We start from the raw sequence: 12,517 nt of genomic DNA, 5'->3' as shown, positions 1-12,517 counted from the left end.
AAAATGGATTTGTGATTTAGAAAGCAAGCTTATTTGCATTTGAATAAAATATGAATAATAAATTCTAGAGCAAGGACAGAAAGACCTCTATCCTCTGGTAGAGGTGATCTCTTCCTTATCCTTTTCTGACAAGTTCAATTTAAGCCAAGAAAACTGAATTCTGTCAAGAAATGTAATATTATTTTGATGTGCTCTTGGAAATCATATTTTAATTTATTTTCTTAAAGATAGGTTTTGAAGAGAACAACACAGAACAGTAAAACACAGAAAACCATAAAATCTAACTACTAATTTCCTTTTATCACTAACTAGCTAACCTTCTCTTTGGTGCCTTTGTACACCTTGTTTTTCCATCTATACAAGGAGAACTTCTAGGATAACTTTTACATTCTGTTCTCATTATTATATTCTCTGACCTCCAAAAATATATATGGTGCCTGAATATTAATTCTGGAACTATACTACCTGATTTTGAATCTTGACTGAAATTTATTAGATGTGTGACCTGGAGTGAAGTCTAACCTGTCTATGCTTTATTTTCCTCATTTATATTGACAGTTACTGTATAATGCAGTTATTTATGAAAGTCAATGAATTAATGTAAAGCTTTTTACAAAAATTTATGATTTACAGACTATATTATTATACTTCATTTATAAATACTAATGAACTAAACACTATGTTAAGTTAAGGATAGATAAGAAATTATTGCTACTTCCAAAGAATTCAGAGTCTGCAAAAAGAAATCTAAAAAGTACAAAGAGGACAGTATGATTAAACTTATGCAGAGGTTCACAGAGGAGTCACAGAGAAGATGGCATTGTGAAATGAGCCTTAAAAGTCTGGAATTGTACTAGTGTGAAAGAATATTAAAAAGTGTTCTGTGCTGAGGTATGACAATGACAAGAGGTACACAGATAAAAGTAAATGGCAGGAAGTTCTGTGGCATGTGGCTGAGTCAAGCTACAATAGAAAAATGACTTGATTATTTGATGGATTCATTAGTCATTTTCTAACATATAATATAGTCTATTGACAACTCATTTTTGTGGGGACAAATTGATTCCCAATTTTAAGCAGCTGATCCAGTGTACTTGAAGTTGAAGATGAAAAAGTCTGGCGTCTCTCTTATGAAGTGACCCTGTGATGTGCTCTTGTGATGATGGTTAATCTGTGTTACAAAACTTAGCTTAACTGAGAAATAAGTAGGACATTAGTATAGGGTATTTCTCTGTATGTGTATCACAGTGTTTCCCAAGAACTTTAATTAGGAGGGAAGAACCTATACTGAATATAAGCATCACCATCCAATAGTCTAAAGGCCTCTATGGAATGAAAGGAGAGAGAAATAGAGAAATCACTGGTAATCTCTCTGCCTCTGTTTCCTGGCCACCATGGTGTGAGACATTTTGTTCTATCACATTCACCCTGCCACAAAGGACTCTGAAGCCATGAGCAAAACTAAATATTTAATGTCAGTCATTGTATAAAAATGATGCAAAAATAACTAAAACAAAATATTGACAGCAATGAGGTACCGCTACTGTTTGTCCATGTCAGTAAGAAGCCCTTGAAACAGATTTATGGCAGAAATTTCTGAATATTTGAAGAAGCAGGCTATAAAACAGAATTTGATGGGTGATTATGGTAGGATTTTATAAGACAAGAATGCTGGTGGGAATATAGATAGAAATGACTATGCTCATGGGGTTTCAGATGGAAATTAGATTACACTTGGGAATTGGATTAAAGTCCAATCATATTACACTGTGTCATGAAACTTCCCTACAGATTGTTCATTGTTGGAAACCTAGAGGGAGACTTAACTAAAGGTGAAGAGGTAACCAATCCAGCATAGAAAATTTCATGCCAGCACAGCATTCATATGGTCACATGGCTGTTGCTGGTTGCTCTTAGCCAAGTTTACCGTGAGAATTGGTAGCAAAAATCAGTGCATAAATATTTTAAAACATTGTAGCTTGCCTATGAAAGAAATATTGTGCACTCTAGGACAACAAAGAGGTTAGAGCTATTACAAGAAACCAGTAGTTGCAGATGTGGAGGTACATGCCTATAATCCGAGAGGTGGGAGGTTAAAGCAGGATATCATTAGTTCAGTGCCTCCAGGAGCTGCATAGTAAGATGCTGTCCTAAAAAAAAACCAGAAAACAAAATTAATAAATAAAATAGATAATCACTTTCATACAGGCACAATAATATAACAAGTGGTCACACTCTAAGATAGAAAGATGTTTACTCATTGGAAGACTGATTTGAGAAGAGAGATACACTGAGTCACACTGCTAGCAAAGGGATGCCTAATTTCCTAAGATCCATTTCACTATGATCAGATATCCAGAAACTAAGTGTATACATTACAGATGTGGTATGAGAGATCCCAACTACTGTTCAATTTGGTAATAGACTTTGGTGTTAGTTTTTGTAGGCATACAGACATGTAGAATGCAACAGTTAAGTGTTGTGGAGGATTCCACATAGATTTCAAAGGAAGGCTTGAGAGGCTATGCATTGTGTGATAAGGTTGGAGTCTCTGTAGACAGCCCCACAGATGATGAGATATGAAATTTTGAAAGGGTAACTGAAGATCCTGTGGATATAAAATAAAACTACAAATGCAAGCAATATAGAATGCCTGATAAAGGAAGTTGCTGGCTGTGGACAGAGCTATCCCAGCAGAGAAGCCATGTTGGCTTACATTGGAAATACCATAGGTAGAGGGCTGCCCTAGATATGTGGAGCTCACATAATGCCAGTGTCTATTCCAGATGCTAGACATGGGCTAAGATGTTAAACTTTCTTGTTGGTTTGCTTTTGCTTTCTTTCCACTCATTTCTCATATAAAAAATCTTGAGACACTCATTTTATTAAGTTTAAAAACTGTTTTCAAAATAATTCATTTGTATCATGATCTTCAAAGTTTAAAACTTTGAAATTGGGATTATAATGTAGCACCTCACAATCTGAGAGAACCTATGATAACCTGGGTTTCAAAACAGGTTGAATTCCTGCTCAAATTTAAATAGCAAATATTACAGCATTCAATTCGTATGGTCAGTTCTTTCATTTAGTCTTTTGATGCATCACTAAAGACCAGTTTCTCTAGCACAGATGCCCTATTATAATGGAACAGGATAGAGGGAAAAATATTGACATCTGCAGTTAATTTTAGGTCACTGAATAAGAAGCAACATTCAATCCCATTTTCTGTACTTAATTTGCACTTTAAAATAAAATGTTGAACCCCATCTCTTCTTTCCACTTCAATTGATGTGCATTTTAGTCTTATCTCCTATTTTATATATTTGGTTTGCTGTCTCCACCATAAACCCTATGCCTAAGTCTGACTGTGTTTTTGTTGGTTTCTTGGAAACGTTGTATTTGCTCACAAGTCAAGGCTTTCAGTTCTTCAGAGAAGCCTGCTGTGTCCTCAAAACTTAGATAAAACTATCAATGCAGCTATACATCTATTTGTAATTTTTCTCATCTATTTTCATATAATATATTTTGAGCATATTCTGTGCCCTTCACTTACTCCTCCTGGATTGCCTTTCTCCCTACTCATCCAAAATTGTGTTTGTTCTCTCTCTCTCTCTCTCTCTCTCTCTCTCTCTCTCTCTCTCTCTCTCTCTCTCAAGAAAAAAAAAACAAAATCCAAAAAACAACAAGAATATTTGAGCAATCAAATTTAAACAAAAAAATCCAAATATGACCAAATCACTGAAACAAAACAAAAAAACACTCCAAATACACAGAGTTAGTTTTGTGTTCGCCAACTATTCTAGTCACAGGGCCTATTCTAGAGTGTGACTGATATTGCCCATTGTCATTCCATTGGAGAAAACTGACTTTCCATTTCATAGCAGGTATCAATTGCAAATAGTTTCTTTTTATTTATTTATTTTTATTTTTTATTTTTTTCTACAATACAATTCGGTTCTACATATCAGCCACGGATTCCCTTGTTTACCCCCCTCCCACCCCTCTCCCCTTTCCCCCAGTCCACCCCCCATTCACTTCAGCAAATAGTTTCTTAGTTGTGGGTGGGACTTTGCATCCACTTTCCTTTCTCCTCTATTCACCACTACCCTAAAATCCACAAGGTCAGTACTTAACATTTGACTTCTTTGCTAATAGGCTATGTATTCTAATTAGTTATTATACCACTTATTGTTTCTGTTGGGATTCTAGAAAGCCTTGCAGGTCAATTACTCCAAACAGTTAGCAGTCATAACAAGACTTTCTACAGGATTTGTGTATGGTAGGCATTTTATAATTGTCTGTTGGTTCAGAACTGTCTCACCTTCACAGATGCCTCATTTTGCCAAAGCAGTGTTTTATTTCTTCCTAGCCAGATGCTCACTGATAGGTAAAATAAAGTATAATTCCTTGAAATCACTCATTTTGGCTATCTCCTTGCTATAACATAATTGTTCTGTGGAGAGATACCCAGAAACAAGGATATTTCCCAATATAGAGATAGTCATCTTGTTTAGTCCAAGCTATGTTTAGTCTTCTGCACAGAAATAGAATTGATGATTTTCCCACATCAGTAAGCATCAAACATTTGAATTATAAGACAGAGCTAGTAAATGTTAAGAAAGTAACTATAATTTCATTCATCACAGATATATGTAGACATAAGACAACCTCTTTCAAAATTATCCCTTCTCATAAACACTTGAAATGATGAGAGGTAAATTAGTTTTACATATGTTGCTTCACAATCACATAGAATATTGTAATCATCTGGCTCATTTGGTTCAGTAGAAACATAAATCAGACAACTTCTACACATCTCATAGAGGTTTATATAAAAAGTCATTTGATATCTTAGTAAGTTTTAAAAAGCTATTAATTTTATATACAATCAAACACAGACACATCACACATAAACATACTTATCTTAATCGTTATTCTTTCCCTGTTCTCTGGCTCTATTGTAAAAGCAGATTTTTAAAAATATATTACAGAATTTATTAGCAAAGTTTAGGTTGCTAATATTTTGCTTTCTGGTAAATATTAAGTGTAAAATATGAGTTTCCTTCAACAATACATCTGTAAAAAACACATCTCCCAGACCTAGACTTACAGTGCCAGAACTGGTTCTTTTTATATAGTGTGTATTGAATTTGTGAAGTTAGTAATGCAATGCTAACTATGAAAATAATTTACTATGATAATATCAAATACTAGATATGTAATATTAATGATCATTTGTGTGGTAATCATACTTTCCATGTAGAACTAATATATGGTTATTTTTACTAAAATAGTGCTTATTTTTTCCCCCACAGTTTCTTTGATTCTCTTCTGGTTATTTGATTACTACCACAAATTTATTAAATTTGATCATAAAATGGTGTCAATCAAGGTCAAATTACTACAACTTTAAATCTCATAGGAATTATATTTCATTTCTTTGTTGTGACCTTCATCTATTCTAAACCTAGTCAACTACTTTGCAAATATCAGACTTTTACTCTGGTGGTACCCTCCAGACTTCACTGCGTATAAGTTTTAGTCAAGAATTTAATGCCCATGGATTACTTCCAAGTGATTTGGTATTGATGGACTGTGAAATCTCCATTTTAGGAAACATCACAGTAAAATTTGATATCTCACTAATGAAATAAGAAAGACAATTTGGCAAAGATTTTGTATGCTTCATACGAGCTCTATAATTTTTGTAATTAACAAAGGTGTGGTAGGAATTACGTAAGTTTCTAGTAGCATGTCGTTGGCCTTGTAAATGTCTAATTATAATACAAGAATGCTTTTATGCTCTTAAATAACATTTCAGTGATATTTTCCACATAATTAGTATGTGATAATATATGTTTAATTCATGAAGTTTATAATGTTCTGTCTAAGAAACAGTGTCTCCTAGTACCATGGTTCTGAAATTTTGGCATCATTGTGGAGCAATAAATCACATTAGCTCTATAGAGCTGTTACATACTCTTTAACTGTGATAAAAGTTATGGAAATCAATTTTAGTGAATACATGTTAAAATGTATAAGAAACAGGATATATGCAGACTTGTTGTATGTTCAGGATAATTTTCCCAACAGCACAACACAATTATCTGATACATATATTTCAGGAAATCCATTAAGATAGTCAATAGTCCTTATGTTTATGCTGTAACAAAGCACTATGAGATAAATCAGGACCAACTATATACGCTCTTTTCTATAAAATGTTCCATATGGGTTGAAATTGTTTGTTCCAGACCACTTAACAAAGTTTGTGAAGTAAGGAAGATGACTGAGTAGTGCATTTGGAAGCTTTGCAAAGTTTCAAGTTGGTTTTAAAATTGGTAGTGGTGGAGGTAGGGAGGGAAGCTGGCTCATACAAATTCCATATATTCATAGTGTACTTATTCTATCATACAGTTCTCTATTGGTCATAGAAATATACATTCATTTAGTATCAATTTTATATAAGCAGAAGAGGATTCTGAAAGCTATCATCCGCTTTAAATTTTGTCACCCACTCAGACAATGATATATAGGATCTATGTTACGATAGGTGACATTTTTTGCAATTTTAAAATACTGTGGAAAGATGGGACACCAAAATGTCTATTCAAAATAATAACGTACAATAAAATACACTTATAGAACATACCACAGATTTGTTTATGGAAATAATACATATCAAAATACAATTGTTCTTCACACAGTTAGAGAAGGCCTAAAATCCACATTGAAGCAATAAGTGCCAAAATTGCTAAAGCAATCTCAAATTAAGAAACAAAACTGGAGTCATCACAATATCTGATTTTAAGATAATTACAAACCCATAGTAGCCAAAACATTATGACATGTGTGTAAAGAGAACACATATATAAATGGAACAATATGAAGATCAACAGTTGACCTACAATCTTTCTTCAATCTAGAAGAATTTTGTGAAAGGTTGTACTTTGTCCTTTGACCACTCTGTCTTCTCACCTACCAGATTAGTAAGTCAAATGAGAAAACATTTAAACATGCTTGCTGATATGATTTTTAACATAAATTCAATAAATATTTTATAAAGTGGCTGAAAAGATATTCTGTACTGAATGAAAAAGGAATGAGCTAATGAATTCTGAAAATTCTTCCAAGTCTCATATTCTAGATGACTTTTGTTTTTCCCCATCATTTTAATTCAGTTTTGGAACCAATAACCTTATTGAATCAACACTTTTCTCTTAGAACAAATTAAAAATAAATACCAAGTTCCAACTTTGGGAATCCAGATGCTTTACACAATCCCCATGATAGCAATGAAGCAAAGGTCTCTAGTAGATAGATAATAAGGAGAGAAATCAAAACACCACTCCAAAATTTAACCAATCATAAAATGGCAGATAAATTAATAAACACAATTCTGAAATCATAATCTTCAAAAAGCAAATGAAGACAGGTATATGGCTAAAGAATTTTAGTATGAATTTTCAAAAATAAAAGAGAGAAAAAAGGAATTGATAAATTTAAAAAGTTGTAGTAATACTCTCTGATCATTATTTTAAAACTATCCAAGTTGCCAATAAGGAAAGAGAAAAATACAACATAATTATATCTGCCATGATGATATAAAATGACATGATAATTAAACCCTCTAATTTTGGTTTAGTGCTGAACTCACAACAAATTATGAGGCAACTTGGAAAATCTTCCTGGAGCTATGATTTCTGAAAAGGCCAGAAGGAGCATTAAATATAAGGCTAAACTTTTAGATTCTGTAGTCTTGTCACTAACTAAATGACTGACCATAACTTAATCACTTCCCTTTAGGATAATTCACTCTCTGCAATTGACAGTATGATTTTTAATTCCTGAAGCAGATGATGACTACAGTTTCTTCCACAGCTACCATTCTCTAATATGTCACTGTGTCTCTAATACAATGACAGTAAATATTGGAGCCATTTATCACATACTTGTCACATTTATGTTAATTTACTGTGCATTTGTGAGGTAGGAACTCTAATAATTGTCATTGTTTTATGCAACATATATATCTGAAAGCTCATAGATATGAGTTAAATTGTCCAATTTGTTAGCCAACAAAGACAACATCTGAACTTTAATACCTGTGCTAAGTGATCACATTCTTTAGCACTTCACTGTCTTTTGCAGTTAATATGTGCAGCTAGTGTAAATTTCAATATGGATTGACCTCTCAGGAATGTTTCATTATATTTTCTTCTACTTTTGAATCTCCATCAATCTTCACAGTCCTTCAATGGCTTTGGTATCATCACTTGCAGCACTGGATATTTTTTGTCTAAAGTAGTGTGCTGGGATATTTACATTAATTCATTTATTTTTCACACAGCCTTATGGAATTGGGACTACTATTATTCCACTTCTAAATATGAGAAATAAAAGTATAGCATTTGGTAATCTAGTTGTGCTCACACAGATGGAGACTGATAATAAATGCAAACCTAGTTTCTTCTGATTTCAAATAACAGCCTTTTCTTCTGTTTTCTGATTTTATGTTTGTAGACCTAGTGTCAAGCCACATAAAGATTAACTTCTTCAAATAAAATACATACACACATACAGATACACACACACACACACACACACACACACACACACACACACACACACACCTCAATTATCCATGCCACTATTTAGAGGATGTCAAGATGCTTGAAATTATGAAACATCTGGCACTGAAGCTGACAATAAATGAGGAAAGATGAGAAAGAGACAGAGTTTTGGATCACTGAGAGAGTATATGTTGCTCCCATATCACTATATATTTTTTAATTTGGTCTACTGCTTTTCAATGTCTAAAGCTACAGAACAGTTGGTAAATATTTACCTAAGTTCAGCTTGTCATGAAGAATTAATAATTTCTGGCAGCAACTGTCATTTGGAGTCAGCTTTAGTTCCTCCTTAGTGTAGGGACCTAGCACATCAAAAACTTGGGAAACATAGACAAAATAAGTAAATGGAAATATTAAATACTTTCATGTTATATTGAGAACAATAATGCCTTAGTAAGAAATGAGACAGAAAAGTTCATCAAATTTTCTCTAAAAGAAGTACATATTCTTAAAATGAGGTCAAATTTCTAAGACTTTCCCTCTGAGATAAATTTATCTACTCTAGACAGAGTAGAAGCACTGAAGGCTGTATTCAATGAATTTCTGTTAATTGAATCCTATTTTCTGACAGATATCTATATACAACTAATTATTAGTTTATCTTAAGCTGACAGGAAATATATGTTTACATATGTATGTGAATTGTCTGCTAATTAAATAAAAATAAATTATATTTCAAAGAAGCAGTTAGGTTTTTCTTACAGAATGTGACCAACCTATAAACACTCACTTGCATTTCTCTGCCACAAAAGTGAAAATAATTCCTGTTTCTTTGTCTCAAATGTGGTTTTCAGAGTCTGGCACTGTAAAGGCATACACAATATCCCTTAAAGAGCAATGAACAAAATTCACCTTCAAAACTATAAGAATGCTAATTTTTATTATGACTGTTTTATTATTGCTGTGTAGCTCATAGTTACATCTGACAACATGGTATACTTTTCCAATGTATTTTATCACATTTTCACTTGAGAATTTCATGCATGCATATAATAAGTTCTGACCAAGTCTACCTCCGTTCTCTCCCTTCTAATTCCTCCCATATACCCCTAACTATTTTTACTCTAAACTTCATGTGATGTATCACTTTTTACAATTCCTCTGAGTCTACTTAGTGCTGCATATGCATGCAGAGATATATGACTATTTACTGGAGCATAGATAACCTCTCATGGCTGCACCCCTAAAGAAAATTGACTCTCTCCCTCAGCAGCCGTTACTTGCTAGTTCCTCAGCTATGGATGGGACTTCGTGAGCCTCTCCATCATACATTGGGATTTCTTGTGATTTGATTTTGTGTGAGTGTTGTGAATACAGCCACAGTTGCCATAAGTTCATGTGTGCATGTAAAATGGTGCTTTCATGGCCAGCAAATACTGTTTCGCTGCACATGTCTACTCCCTGCAGCTCTTTCAGTGTTTCTACCCCTTAACCCTTGAAGATCCCTGAACCTCCTCAAGGAGTGAGTGTGACATAGATGACTCATTTACAGCTAAGAACTCCACAGACTCTCTTTGTCTGATCATTGACCAGTCTAGGGTGTCTGTTTTAATCACCTTCTACTACAAAAGAAGCTTTTCTGATGGGGGTTTAGAGATGCACTAATTTATGGTATAAAGATAAGAACTTAAAGAGTAGTTCATTGCTATGTCCATTTGGCAGAATAACCTATTATTTATCCAGCCACAGTTTTTGGCCCAGTTAACAGGATCAGTCTTGAGTTCTGTCTTCTAATGTGAGCTTTAAAATCCAATCAGGAAGTGGTTGATTACAAATTATGTAACTTGTGCAACATATCGTCCTAGGGCAGTCCTTATTGTAGCTCTCAGGGTTCACAGCTGGATAAGACTGTTCATCATTTTTTTTTCTCCAAAGAGTATACATGAGTCCTTCTAGCACTGTGAAAGTTTACCAATAGTGATGAGGCCTCCAGGTTGGTACCAGTTTGATTTCTCTATGTCCAGTGACTAAAGTATGTTATGTCTTCAGTAATAGGATATTATCAAGTTCTGAAGGGTAAATGAGAGCAGTGGCATTAGCATTTTATGTTTGGAGAGTTTTCCAAGTACTCTGTTGTTGTGTTTACAAGTCACAATTTAAAAAAAAAAATGCTTGCTTTTGCTTCTCTGTTTCAGGGAACGGGAGCTTGGTTCCTGGTACCATTTTGTGTGACTCAAAACTTCATATAAATCCAGATCCAAGAGATGTGACACCATCTTCTGGATTCAGTGAGCACCTGAACACCCATGTACATACACACACACATACATGGATACATTGTATAAAAATTCTGGGGCTAGAGAGATAGCTCAGTGGTAAAGAATATTGGCTCTTCTTCTGGAGGACCTGGGTTTGGTTCCCAGCATTCATACAGTGCCTAACAAATGTCTGTAAAGCCTGTGACAGGGGAATCCAACATGGATTCGGGCAAAATCTCTATTTACATAAAATAATAAAACAAATACATTTAATTTTGTTTTTGTTTTCAATAAAAGATCCCATGATCTAAGTTCTATCATGACAAAATTGTCTTAAAGAAATGTACATAGTGAATTTTTTAATCCTTTTTCCTCATTAGAAGGCTCTTATATGATATGAAGTAAGCAAAAATAGTTTTATGAAGATACACATCTACTGTTTGAATATACGACTGGCTGTACTTAAGCTTGCTGATCAGCTCTTGGGAGAAAGACAAACCAATTTAAGTCCATGACTGGATACTACCCTATAACTATTTTTTATATTGAAAACTTAGTGGGATTTGTAGACTCTTAAAGCTGAAAAAGACCTCTGAAAGTGGTTTGATTCCTTTTCTTTCATTTATAAAAGACAGTGAAGTCTGTAAAAGAAGCATGACTTATTCAAGGTTATACTGATGATTTGTGTTAGAACAAGAACTTAAATGAGCTTGACATTTTGTACACCAGAAATTTTGCTGGTAGACTGAATTTCAAACTACAGTTGAAATATCAAATACATGTAGATATTGGGAAGACATTCCAACCACAGAAACTTCTATATTGTTGGCTTTATTTTAAGAGCAATTCCGTGGGCCAGAGGGCACTGAGATTTATTCTGTATTGTGCTCAGGGAAAACGAATTAGGTAGCAGCAGAAGTGATTTAAGTGGTAGGTTTTCATTTCACAGTTGATCACAGCAAAGACAGAGACCATTTGGTGCCTTTTTCAATGTCTGCCAAAAGTTTCTTCGTGTCTCAAATACAGATTCTTTCGTTGATGTGCAGACAGAACTTAGCCCCCAAGGAAGCTTGTAGGATTGGTTGAATGCCAGAGCTGGTTTATTTCTCTGGTGAAATTTAACTGTTCTCATACTTTTAGATATCATTAGATTTCATTTCTTTTCTAATATCAGTTTATCCCTAAAGAATAAATTGTTATACTTGGGTCTTATTTAATTTCACTCTTATACTCTGTATAACCATTTTTACTCTTTGGTATTTAAATACTTAATTCCTAAATACAAATTTTGGAAATAAATTTAAAATTGCCTGGAATTATTGAACTGAGAAAGTTTCTAGGTTGGAGAGAATAACTGAAAAATAGCATTATGAAAAAGAATTGCCTTTATTATTCCATCTCCTTTAACAGTAAACATTAAAACATCAATAAAAAGTAAGCCTGGACAAAATGCTCATTGAAGTCTTAGTCTTCATGTCTCTTCTCTTCAGCTCCTCCTCTCTCTTTTCTGCCTCCTCTAGAAAACACAACAAATAGGTACAAATTGAAAGAATGCTGGTACAAAGAGGAAATCATGAAGAAATACAATAACAGACACAAAACAAAAAGCCATTCACCTAGAGTATCACCTATTAGACACTGAAGTTTTGTGACATATCTTAGTAAGCACTGTTTACAGACTGAAAA

This window comes from Peromyscus californicus, unplaced genomic scaffold (genome assembly GCF_007827085.1).
Source record: "Peromyscus californicus insignis strain IS unplaced genomic scaffold, ASM782708v3 Scaffold_10__1_contigs__length_136768540, whole genome shotgun sequence".
NCBI classification, from domain to species: domain Eukaryota; kingdom Metazoa; phylum Chordata; class Mammalia; order Rodentia; family Cricetidae; genus Peromyscus; species Peromyscus californicus.
This window is presented reverse-complemented; position numbering follows the sequence as displayed.